This window comes from Tamandua tetradactyla, chromosome X (assembly GCF_023851605.1).
Source record: "Tamandua tetradactyla isolate mTamTet1 chromosome X, mTamTet1.pri, whole genome shotgun sequence".
Classification (NCBI taxonomy): domain Eukaryota; kingdom Metazoa; phylum Chordata; class Mammalia; order Pilosa; family Myrmecophagidae; genus Tamandua; species Tamandua tetradactyla.
This window is the reverse complement of record NC_135353.1, coordinates 96,553,306-96,565,561: the sequence shown is the minus strand read 5'-3', so window position 1 is coordinate 96,565,561 and position 12,256 is coordinate 96,553,306.

The following is a 12,256-nucleotide window of genomic DNA, read 5'->3' as shown; positions in this document are numbered from 1 at the left end:
CTCACACTTAGGATTCAAATTAAAAATGTACATTTAATTATGGATTACATTCAAGAACACAGAAATAAGGTAGAGGAATAATTGGACACTTTAAACAGGTCAGATGGATTTTAACACCCAGAAGATTAAGAAAACTATTTTAAAAATACAGATAGAAAAGCAATATAATATATTGCAACAGAACCTAAAAGATAAGTGGGATGTTTTCAGACTAGCATCTATAACAGACAGATAATGGCCACCAAGTATTGCCTATAATATGATTAGATACAAATTGGATGAGAATAATGATAATGGATGTGATTACTTAGGAACATGTGAAATGTGACTATTAGCCTTAAAAGGAAGAATATGAAAATCAGGATATCACATTTCCACAATACCCCAATTTCAAAGAGGAATGTGAATGCTTACAGCAGATCAAAACCCATAGAAATAGAAGGTATGCAGATAAAAACACAGTAAGAAAGAAAGAACAGACATTAGGTGTTTACCATTACCTAATCCCTAGCTACACAGTGATACCATAAATAAATACATCTATGACTTAAGTTGAAATGTCAGAGAAACCACTAGAATATAATGCAGGTAATTGGACTATGATAACATATTTTAAAAGTGAAAGAAATATAACTTATTGGAATAAGGGAATTGTGCTGGTTTGTGTGTTATGTACCCCAGAAAAGCCATATTCTTTAATCCTGATTCAATATTGTTGGGTGGGATCTTTTTTATTAAGTTGTGTCCAAGGAGATGTGACCTACCCAGTTGTGAATGGGACCTTTCAATTAGGTGGTTTCCATGGAGATGTGTCTCCACCCATTCAAGTTGGGTCCCTTAATGGAGTCCTTTAAGAGGGAACCATTTTGGAAATAGCTCAGAACTGACAAAGAGGTTTTTGGAGATGCAGAAAGAAAATGCCCCAGGGGAAGCTGTTTAAAACCAGAAACCCAAGGACCAGAAGACACCATCTACATACCTTCCCAGATTGACCTTTCTTGAGTCAAGGTATCTTTCTCTGGATGCCTTAGATGGAAATTTTTTTGGCCTTAGAACTGTAAACTTGCAACTTAATAAATTCCCTTTATAAAGGCTAACCCATTTCTGGGTATTGTATTTCTGGCAGCATTAACAAATCAAAACAGGAAGGAATGTGGAATTTCTCCTCTAAGGTTGTGTCAAATTCAACACATTAATAGTGATTACAATAGACTTTTATGACTTTGTCATAAAAGATAAAGGAATTCTAAGGTTGAACAATGGGGTATATCATATTTCTAAGAAGGAATTAATTCTAATTAATGCTAATAAAACATTGACAAAACATAATCAACACTTGAAGGAAGAGATGAAACAGATTTCCTTTGTATTACAAAACACGGAAAAGACAATACATGAGATACACCTTTGAAAACTAATGGCTGTTCTAAATACTGTCTATATTGAGAGAAAAAAGCTTTGCAGCTGGAGTTGAGCCCTTGCATGTTGATTAGTATTATAGAAATTGATATTTATTGGAAGAAAAATTGTCAAGGTAACATATTTGGATGGCGTGGAAAGTTAAACTTTTGAAAATTCAGAGAATGGATGTTTGAACATATGAAAGAAATTATAGCTGCTATTGTATTAGCTGTACTAAGAATATAGTGTTGAACAAGCTTATAAAAAGTATGTGCAAACTATGTGATGATACTCTGAGGCAGTAATTGAATACTGTGGATGGTTTGCATAGTGTGTGAATTTATCTCAATGAAACTATTAAAAAAGTTTCAAAGAAGTGTGAGAAAATATTGTGATCCCTATTACAAGGAGTTAATAATAGAAGGGCATATGGAAAAAATGTACCTATTGCAAACTATAGACTATGGTTAACAGTAATATTTTAATATCCTTCCATCAACAGTAAAAAATGTACCACACCAATACTATGAGTCAATAATAGGGGAGTATAAGGTTTATTAGCATTTTCTCTTTTCTTCTTTTTATTTCTTTTTTTGGAGTGATGAAAATATTCTAAATTTGATCATGTGCATGTATGTGCAACTATGTGATGATACTGTGAGACAGTGATTGTATACTTCAGATGTTTTTTTTTTTTTAAATTTATTAATAAAACCAATCAACAAACATGGACATTCTTAACATATGGACATTCCATACTTGGTGTGCAATCAACTGCTCATAACATCATCACATAGTTGTATATTCATCACCATAATCATTTCTCAGAACATTTACATCACTCCAGAGAAAGAAATAAAAAGAAAAACTCATACATACTGTTCTAGTTTGCTAGCTGCTGGAATGCAACACACCAGAGATGAATTGGCTTTTAATAAAAGGGGATTTATTTCATTAGTTCTTCAGGGGAAAGGCAGCTAACTTTCATCTGAGGTTCTTTCTTACATGGGAAGGCTCTGGGTGATCTCTGCTGGCCTTTTCTCCAGGCCTCTGGGTTCCAACAACTTTCCCCAGGGTGCTTTCTTTCTGCATCTCCAAAGGCCTGGGCTGAACTATGAGTGCTGAGATGAGGTATGCTGAGCTGCTAGGGCTGTGCTACATTGTACTCTCATTTAAGCACCAGCCAATTAAGTCAAACATCATTCATTGCAGCAGGCACGCCTCCTAGCCAACTGCAGATGTAATGAGCAACAGATGAGGTTCATGTACCATTGGCTCATGTCCACAGGAACAGAACTAGGTGCCTTCACCTGGCCAAGATGATAACTGAATCCAACTACCACACATACCATACCTCTTACTCCTCCCTCTCATTGATCACTAGTATTTCCCTCTACCCAATTTATTTTAACATTTGTTCCCCATATTATTTATTTATTTTTACTCCATATTTTTTAGTCATCCATCCATACCATAGATAAAGGAGCATCAGAACAAGGTCTTCAAAATCACAGTCACTTTGTGAAAGCTATATCATTATACAATCATCTTAAAGAAACATGGCTACTGGAATACAGCTCTACAGTTTCAGGCACTTTTCTCTAGCCTCTATAATACAGTATAAACTAAAAGGTGATATCTATTTAATGCATAAAAATAACCTCCAGGATAACCTCTCAACTTTATTTGAAATCTCTCAGCCACTGACACTTCATTTTGTCTCATTTCTCTCTTCCCCCTTTTTGGTAGAGAAGGTTTTCACAATCCCTTGATGCTGAGTCCCAGCTCATTCTAGGATTTCTGTCCCACATTGCCGGGAGGTTTACACCCATGGGAGTCATGTCCCACATAGAGACGGGGAGGGCAGTGATTTTTCTTGCCATGTTGGCTGAGATATAGGCCACATTTGAGCAAAAAAAAAAAGATTCTCTGGGGGTGATTCTTAGGCCTAATTTTAAGTAGGCTTAGCCTATCCTTTGTGGGCATAAGTTTCATATGAACAAACCCTAAGATTGAGAGTTTGGCCTATTGATTTTGTCCTCACTGCTTGCAAGACTATCAGGCCTTCTTCAAATGGGAAAGTTGAATTTTCCCCCTTTGTTACCATTCCCCCAAGGGGACTTACTTAAGATGGTTTTTATAGTGTATAAACATATCTCAATAAAATTGGATTAAAAATATTATGATCCATCATGACATCCAGAGGTGAAAATCTCCCTGGTGATGTGGGAGATGACTCCCAGGGATGAATCTGGCCCTGGCACCTTGGGATCAACAATTCCACCCTGACCAAAGGGGGGAAAAGAAGTGTAACTAATAAAGTATCCGTGGCAGGAAGACTTTAAATAGAGTTGAGAGGTTACTCTGGAGGTTGCATTTATGCAAGCTCCAGTTAGACCTTGCTACCTATAATAACCTGCCAAACCCCAACCAGGATCATTCCAGCCTAAAGAACACCTAGGACAATATAAAATAGTTCACAAGGGTTCCATGCACTAGAGTAACTTTCCAGAAACCTACAACCTTCAGATGGGTCCCTGGTCCAGATAAGTCTTGAAACCTAGAGGGCCCAGCCTCTCTAGAACATCAGATAATTCCATCCCCCTACCCCGTATTAGTGACAAAGCCTTCCAATATGGAGAATTTAGAATGGCCATAGCTGATATACCCCTAAAGAGAGGAATGGAAAGACCAAATGTGATGGTGGAGTTTTACAGTGAAGATATAATTTAACAAATGAGTTTGAATGTGAATCATTAAATTGATATCTCTTTTAGTCCCAGGTATCTTAGGGCAGCTAGAAGTAAAAACCTAAAATTATAGAAGTGTAACCCATGTCAAACTCTGAAATATGGTCTACAACTAATTGTGGTGCTGTGCTTTGACATTTATTCCTGTGTTTTGTACATGTTATTTTTCACAAAACAAAGGAGGAAAAAAGTTGATTGTTGGGTGGGCCATGGTGGCTCAGCAGGCAGAGTTCTCACCTGCCATGCCAGAGATCTGGGTTTGATTCCTGGTTGCTGCCCATGCAAAAAAAAAAAATGTCAATTGTGATGATAAAAAATATTTAAGCTTCCTAGCCTACTATATTCTGGAGCAGCTGGAAGGAAAAATCTGAGAGGATCATATGGTACCCCATGATAAACTCTGGGGTCTGTCCTATAACTGCTTGTTGAAGGCTGCTTTGAAAACTATTCTTTTTTCTTTCTTTGCTTTATTTATGTTATATTATACAATAAATTTTTTTAATATTATGGTCCAAGATCAAAGAGTATATTGCTGTGTGCTAAAGTGATATTAGTATTCTTCAATCCCAAAAACATTGTCAATAATATGAGAATAAACCAAAAATATTGTAAACATGTTGATCACAAATAGAGTGCAAACTAGTTGAGAAAAACATGTTTCATATTAACTAATAACCAGATATTTCTGCAAAGAAATTATATGGACCAGATTGATGCCAGCCAGATGAGTCTTATAAAATCCCAGTGCAAATGCCACTTTGGCAAGCATCAGGTTGCGGCAGATTGATAACCAGTCACTCATACTCCTGAATTCAGTGCCTGTACTGTGTTGTGAAAAAGATTGTTGCCACTCTCACTGCAGCACTGTGGCCAGCACCTCAAACTGTCAACTTTGAAACCTCTGCTAAATGTCACATTGAACCTGGGTCACAAGACTACTCATTAAAGGTCCATCCTCTCTCTGGCTGATGGACGTTGGAGACTCTTGTAACCAAGGAATTAGGATTTAACAAATAATTATAACTATATAAATGATCTTTTTTCTTTTTGATATATTAGAGTAAATCTCTGAAATGTAATTCAGCTGCCCTGATCCGTGGGAATGATTGTAAAAGCCCTTATCTTGTGCCTTTGTCTAGTTTTTTACTTTAGAAATTTTAAGGGCAAATGCCCTAATGCTAATGAATCACCATTTACTGGTTCCTGTCCCAGTTTCACTCCTTTACATTTGTAATTTTTTTTTGGCCTACATATTCTATTGAAATAACTCCATCTCCCTTCCTTTATGCTTACATTTACTATTGAAATGATACCTCTGTCTCTCTACCTCTCTGCTTACCATTGAAATTGTAATGACTTCATCTCCCCTTGTTTGAATCCATAAAAACCTTGAACCCCCTAAATTTGGGGAGACAGAGAACAGATGGCTGGGTCATCTGTTCTCCTGCTTTGTGCCTAGCAATAATTTCTTTCTCTTTGAAATTCCAGGGTCTTAGGAATTGGTCATTTGAGCCATCTGGCAGAGAATTCACTGCCTTTGTCCAGTATCAATTGGTGACTCTAGTGGGACCAAAAACTCCTAAGAATCAAGGGAGCCATCTCTCTGAGGTTCTGGGTCCCTGGTAGAACAGATAAGTGTGATAGCTGAGCCTTTTGCAGCCACTTGATGTTCTTTAGTCTAGAGGGTTTGCAGTCAGCTTTTTCTGAGTTCTGCTGGCACCTTAAGAAATTTCAAGGAGAGAAACCATTTCCAGATCCAAGTCTGAATATCTGACTGGGTGAATGGGTCATCAAGGTAGAAGTAGATCAGCAAGTCAGCTCAGCAATTCAAGTCCCCTAGATCTGGGTTAGAAGGCCTGGATCTCATTTTCTGAATGATCTCCCTTGCTCTGACCTCTACCCCTTCTGTTTTCTGGGTAACATTCTGTCAGGGGTTTGAGGCCCTGGACAGAGTTTGCTCCTGGAAAATAATTAATCCAACAATTTAATTGGTGTTCAACGAAATTAATATGCTTGGTTAACCATTAACTTGCATGTTACCTAGGTATAGTAAGTGTTTAATGCTTGTTTAATTGTTAATTGGTGTGTTCGGTCTAATTATTAACTAGTATATTACTTAAATATATAGTGTAGTGCCTTTAAATTTGTTAGTTGGTGTGTTACTGCATTCATATTGTTCAAGTGTTCCTAATTAGTTACTGATTACAGAAAGTCTTTAAAATGGAAAACTTTAAGATGTATTAAAAAATTGGAAAAAAATTTAGTTATGAGCCTATAAAAAAAGAGGCTTATTTCTGCAACACAATCTGGGCTCATTATTATTTAGAATTAGGACAGAAATGGCCTAGAATGGCTCTATGGAAATGATACTGTGTTACAGTTAAAATTGCTCTGCAAAAAGCAGAAATGAGATAAAATGATGTATATTCAAGCCTTTATTTGTCCCTCTGAAAAGTAGTTGTTTTTCTATGTAGCTAAAATTGTATTTTTCCTGTCTGTCTGTTCAGTGTAAATTCATATCTTTGAATGGTACTAGCAAATTAAAAAATTCTTAAAGAGCTCTATTTGAATTGCTTAAATATAAATAGGCACTTTTGTATAAACAGATAAATTAGAATTCTGAAGTGAAAAAAAGTAAAAATGATCTGGGCATTAGGGTTCAAGCTTTTGTATTACTGTAAAAAGAACCCTGGACATTAAAAAGAAATTACCACTGGAATTTCCCTAGGCTACCAGAGAGAAGCCTCAGGGAAAAGGTAAAGACCTTTTCCAATTGTCCAAGTCACAGATTTAAGTGAAATATATCTAATAAATTAAAATAATTAAAATGGCATAGAATCTGTCAAATCCCATCATTGTTCTTTAAAACTTTTTTTTTAAGTGTTTAATTTTTTTTTTTTTTACATGGGTGGGCACCAGGAATCGAACCTGGGTCCTCTGGCATTGCAGGCAAGCATTCCTGCCTGCTGAGCCACCATGGCCCACCTTCTTCTTTAAAACTTTTAAAACTAAGTTCAGCAAACCAGACTTCATTTTTTCTTGTCTCATCTATCCCTACCCCCAAGGTCTAATTGCTTAAGACAGCTATGAGGGAAGGACTGGGATGTAGAAAGATGATGGACATGTGCTTTAGAATTCTTTCAGTTAGGCCTAGAGATTAGAAATGGTTAGTAAAATAAATGCTTCAGAATAGGTCATGTTTGTAAAATTATTCATTTCCAATAATAACTTTGCAGTGGTAACCATATGTGCTGGTTTCAGGCTGCAGTGTACCCCACAAAAGCCATATTATTTTTCCTAGTCCAATCTTATTTTTTTGGGCAGGATCTTTTTTTTTTTACAAAAAAATTTTTATTGACAAATCTTCACATCGCACACACACAGTCCATACATGATGTACAATCAATGCCTCACAGTATCATTGCATAGTTGTGTATTAATCACCATGATCATTTTTAAAACATTTGCATAAAAGAAATAAAAAGAAAAAACCAAACATCCCATACCCCTTACCCCTCCCTCTCATTGACCACTAGTAGTTCCATCTACACAACTTATTTTACCCCTTGTCTCCCTTATTATTTATTTACTTTCATCCATATTGTTTTACTCACCTGTCCATACCCTGAATAAAAGGAGCACCAGACACAAGGTTTTCACAATCACACCATCACCTTGTAGAACTTATATCTTTATACACTCATCTTCAAGAATCAAGGCTACTGGAACACAGCTCAGCAGTTTCAGGTACTTCCTTCCAGCCACCCTAATACACTATAAACTAAAAGTGAATATCTATGTAATGCATAATAATGACCTCAGGATAACCTCTTAACTTTGAAATCTTTCAACCACTGAAACTTTATTTTGTCTCATTTTTCTCTTCCCTCTATTGGTCAGGAAGGTGTTCTTAATCCCTTGATGCCAGGTTCTGGCTCATCCCAGAAGTTCTGACCCATGTTGTCAAGAAAATTTATATCCCTGGGAGTCATGCCTCATGTAGGGGGAGGGTAGTTAGTTCAACTGTCAAGTTGGCTTAGAGAGAGAGAGGCCACATCTGAGCAACAGAAGAGGTTCTCTGGGGATGACTCTTGGGCCTAATTTTAAGTAGGCTTAGCCTATCATTGTGGGAATAAGTTTCATAGCCTCCAAGATTGAGGACTCAGCCTATTCATTTGGTTTTGCCCACTACTTGCAAGAATATCAGGAATTCTTCAAGTTGGGAAGTTGAATATTTCTTCCTTTCTCCTCAGTCCCCATGGAGACTTTGCAACTACTTTATTCACTGCCCAAACTACTCTGGGATATATTGGGCCACCACACTAACATGTCCAATCTAACAAGATCTCATGCTGCATTCAAGATTTCATGTACTTATGGTGTTCAAATAAACTGACCGTGCAAGATAAATTGGGTAGTGTACTACCCAACTACCCAAAAAAAAATTTTTTTTATTTTTAACTTTTTTTATTGTATAGTATAACATATATACAAAGCAAAGAAATAAAAAAGCAATAGTTTTCAAAGCACCCTTCAACAAGTAGTTAAGAACAGATCCCAGAGTTTGTCATGGGCTACTATATGATCCTCTCATAGTTTTCCTTCTAGCTGCTCCAGAATATAAGAGGCTGGAGTGCTTAAATATTTTTTTATCATCACAATAGAATTTTTTTCCTTCTTTTTTTTGTGAAAAATAACATATATACAAAAAAGCTAGAAATTTCAAAGCACAGCACCACAATTAGTTATAGAATATGTTTCAGAGTTTGACATGGGTTACAATTCCACAATTTTAGGTTTTTACTTCTAAATACTCTAAGATACTGGAAACTAAAAGAGACATCAATTTAATGATTCAGCATTCATATTCCTTTAAATTTGTTAAATCCTTTCTTCTATGTATGAATCCAGCATTAGCTTTGATCTTTCCATCCCTCTCTTTAGGGGTGTTTGGACTATGGCAATTCTAAATTTTTGATATTGGAAGTGTCTGTCACTAATATGGGGTAGGGAGATGGAACTATCTGATGTTCTGGAGAGGTGGGGCTATGTTTCAGGACTTCTCTTGACCAGGGACCCATCTGGAGGTTACAGGTTTCTGGAAAGTTACTCCAGTGCATAGAACCCTTATAGAATCTTATATATTGCTTTAGGTGTTCTTTAGGATGGGCTGGAATGGTCCTGGTTGGGGGTTGGCAGGTTATGATAGGTAACAAGGTCTTCCTGAAGCTTGCATATGAGCAACCTCCAGAGTAGCCTTTTGACTCTATATGAACTCTCTCTGTCACTTATACTTTATTAATTACAGGTCTTTTCCCCCTTTTGGTCAGGATGGAATTGTTGTTCCCATGGTGCCAGGTCGAATTTATCCCTGGGAGTCATCTCCCACATCTCCAGGAAGCTTTCATCCCTGGATGTCATGTCCCACATAGAGGGGAAGGCAATGATTTGTCAATAAGAGACTGGCCCTACAAGAAATACTAAAAGGAGTTCTACCAGCTGAAAAAAAAAGACAGGAGAGGGAGGTCTGGTGGAGGTCACAGAATTGAAGAGTACCACTAAGGATAATTTACTGAATACAAAGAGAAAGAAGGAAAAGAATATATAGATCTGACAAATAAAATAAAAAATATAAGATGGTGGATTCAAGAAATGCCTTTTCGGTAATGCAGAAGTTAGGAAGTCACTAGAAATTACTGTTGCCCAAAGCTGGAACATCCCAACTGTGTGTTGAGGCCTCCACAGCATTTCCAAATCACCCATGTGCCAACATATTTCATCTATATGATAATCCCTGGACTATGTTAGGGGCTTTATTGTATAATTTCAACACATGCCTGTGGAAGTATTCACAGTTTATTTCATATGATACAATAATATTATACAAAGTTATTCCCTACAGATGCATAACTATAGAGTTTTATATGCATTAGAAAACAAGCAGTTGTTTCATGAACACTATCATTTAAAAGAGTTTCACTGTTAAATGTGTTTGGAAAAATACACTATACTGTAATCTAGAGTTTAAAATGTCAGCCTGTCTCTTCAAAGAGCCTCTCTCTTTGAGGCATGTTTCTTTGATCATTTCTTTCTGTGACTTTCATAACTTATTCAGAAGTTTCATTCAGGCAACAAGTTGCCCAGTGCTGTGACAAGAGGAGAATCTATGCATTTCCAGTATCACCTATTTGTCATTGGCTTCAGCAATAAGATAGCCAGCGTCATGGCCTTCATGCTCAGACTTCTCAGTTATCGACTTTAAGCTGAGGTACTCATGTTTTCAGTGTCACTCAGTTTTTTTTTTTGTTGTTGTTTTTTACATGGGCAGGCACAGGGAAGTATTACTCAGTTTTATTCTGTATTAAAAAAAAAACTCTGGAAATTTCCCAAAGCACAGAGATTATCTATCTGGTCACTCCTGGTACTCAGCTTATGCTCTCCAGCAATACAACAATCACTTTCAAGTGTAAAAAAAAAAAAGGAAATGCCTTTTCAGTAATAACTTGGAATGCTAATTGGTCTAAATTTACCAATTAAAAGGTATAGATTGGCAGAATGGATTAAGAAACATAATTCAGCTATATGCTATTTACAAGAGACTCATCTATTATATTTTTTATTTGGTCTACAGCATGTTCAATCTTTGTGATATTTGCTATTTTTCTATTTAGTCTTTCAAATTCCTCTTATGCTCTTCTAGTGTCTTCTTGATCTCCATTATTTCATTAGCTGTCCTATTGATTTTATTTAGTAAAGTTATATGAACATCTTTGATCAGTTGTTCCAAAGTCTGTGTCTCCTCCAGTGTTTTAATTTGATCATTAGTCTGGGCTATATCTGCATCTTCATATGATTAGTGATCTTCTGTTGCCTTTGAGGCATGTAAATATCTCAATAGGTTTACTTTTGAAGGTGATTTCCTTCAGCAGTCTAAAATTTGTATTTCTGGGATGAATGTGGATCAGGTTGCAGGGAATGGGGTGGGACTCAACAGTGTGGTGATCGGTTGTGGTACAGCTATAGGCATGGGTCAGGGATGCTACGCTAGTGCCTATGAGTGTGGGGTGCAGGATGTGAGTTTGTGGAGGTGAGATGTGGGGGCTGTGGGGACGGGGTGCAGCTCAGGCAGGACTTGGAGTGCAGGAGCAGGTTGCCGCATGGGGGACACAGGTAGGGCATGGTGGGAGGTGGATGAGGGGGCTGTGTGGATTCATGGGGGCTGGTGTACAGGCAGGAGGTGGGTGTGCATGTGGACCATGGGAGTCATGGGTATCAGGATGTATGGCACAGGTATACGCACAGGGAGGGCAGGGTGCTGATATATCCTTGTGCAGGGTGAGGGGTCTAAAGGGGCTGGGATGCAGATGCATGAGAATGTAGGGGTGGGGCACAGGTCATGGGGCTTGCAGACTGTGGGTCAGAGGAGGATGATGTCAGGTAGGAAGGGCCCTGGCATGGGTGTGCAATTGTGGGGGTGTTGGGGCAGGTGTGCACGTTTGTGCAGGGTGGGTGCTTTGTAGCATAGATGTACATGTGAACACCTGCCAGTTGTGGGAGCAGGGTGCTGGTGCTGGGCAGGGGGTGGGACAAGGGTGTGTACATGTCTGGGAAAGGGTGGGTGGGGTACAGGGGTTAAGAAGTCAGTGCACAGATGCTTGGGTGCCTGGTGGGTAGGATATGGATGTGTGTGTGCATGGGTCTGGAGTGCACAGCTCAGGGCAGAAGGATGGGGTTATGCCTCTGTGGGCTTGGGGTGGGTATGGCCTGGAAGTGCAGGTCAGTGCTTGCCCAGAGTTGGGGGGAGGCATGGTGAGAGACCACAAGTGCACATATGCCTATCTGGGGGTCCAGACACTGATGTATGTATGCACACATCTCAAGAGGTTTGGGGTATGGTTGAATGACTGTATAGGCTGAAGGCAAGTGTGGCCTGTACGTGAAAGTGAGCTTCTGCAACTCAGATGTACAGGTGACCACCTAAAGTGAGTAGGGAGGTGGAGCTGGCAGTTGAGGGGCTGGGCACAGCTGTGTGGGCCTCAAGGGGGGTGGGGCAAAACTCTGTGCTTGCACAGGAGAGGTGGGTTGGGCTGGGGTGGGCATGCACA